Below are 1,094 nucleotides of genomic sequence, written 5' to 3'. Positions count from 1 at the left end.
GACCTTAGTGTCCCTTGGTAGTGATCCTGGTGTTCTGGTTTGAAGGTTGGCAACAATCTGCCTCAGATGGGACTCAATGTTCCTGACCACTGGATCATTCCTGGTGACATATTCCTGGACATAATTTTTCAGGGTGTTGATGCGTTGGTCATCTCTGTGGAACGGAATGTAGTTGTTTCTTCTTTGTTCAAACATTCCACTGCTGCTACCTTGCTGATACTGCTGCTGATTGTTGTTTAATGGTCTCTGGTTAATGGGTGACCTCCATTGGGTGTTGTGGTTCTGATCCTTAATGATAGTTCCTCCAGGGCTTGAATGTGTATTTCGTCCTGCTTTTTGATTGTCTTTGGTGAAGTTCCTATTGCCAAAATTTTCTGCATAACACACCAATGCAGTGGATGGGCAGTCTATTGAGTCATGAAGGTCACCACAGGCTGAGCATGGTTCTGTTTCAGTTGCTGTGAGTTGTAAGACTTCCATCCTTGGTGCTGCTTGGTCAGCTCTCAGGTTCTTCACTTCATTCATGAGTGATGCCAGCTGGGCTTCCATGGCTGTTTGTTTATCCAGTTCTAGCATGTCTGGCTTCCTCACTGGGCTCACTCTGTCTATTGGCCATTGGAGACATCTTTCAGCAGTCCCTTCTATGATTTTGTACCTTGATTCAAGTGTTCATGTAAAGAAATATCCTCCTGCAGCAAAATCTAAGTGAGATAGTGAAGTATGGTCAAGTCCCTTATAGAAAGATTGTAACACTCCCCAACTCTCTACCCCATGGTTTGGACATTTTCTTATGATGTCCTTGTATCTCTCCCATGCTTCATAGAGATTTTCTCCATAAAACATTCTGAAGTTAGAGATTTTAGCTCTAACATCAGCTTGTCGAGACATTGGGAGAAACCTCTCTATGAACTTGTTAGAGAGTTCTTCCCATGTGTGGATTGATCCAGGGGTGAGAGTTTTCATCCATGTTTTAGCTTTTAAGCCCAAGGAGTGAGGGAACAACCTCATTCTCATGCTCTCCTCTGTTACAACCTCAACTTTAAAATTATCACAAATATCTTGGAATGTTGTGAGGTGTGTGTAAGGATCTTCTG

At 43.1% G+C, this 1,094-nt stretch overlaps 1 non-coding gene across 1 annotated transcript; it reads left to right on the top strand.

Annotated features, from left to right (window-relative positions):
- Positions 1-766: 766 nt before the first annotated feature.
- LOC133313219 (small nucleolar RNA R71) lies at positions 767-873 on the top strand. Its single transcript, XR_009751788.1, has one exon. It is a non-coding gene; the product is annotated as a small nucleolar RNA R71 (small nucleolar RNA).
- The last annotated feature ends 221 nt before the right edge of the window (positions 874-1,094 follow it).

Source organism: Gastrolobium bilobum, unplaced genomic scaffold (genome assembly GCF_033153095.1).
Source record: "Gastrolobium bilobum isolate Gb01-03AN ecotype WA unplaced genomic scaffold, APGP_CSIRO_Gbil_v1 utg24468, whole genome shotgun sequence".
In the NCBI taxonomy this organism is placed as follows: domain Eukaryota; kingdom Viridiplantae; phylum Streptophyta; class Magnoliopsida; order Fabales; family Fabaceae; genus Gastrolobium; species Gastrolobium bilobum.
The sequence above is the reverse complement of the archived record's forward strand: the minus strand, read 5'-3'. Positions and strand labels throughout refer to the sequence as shown.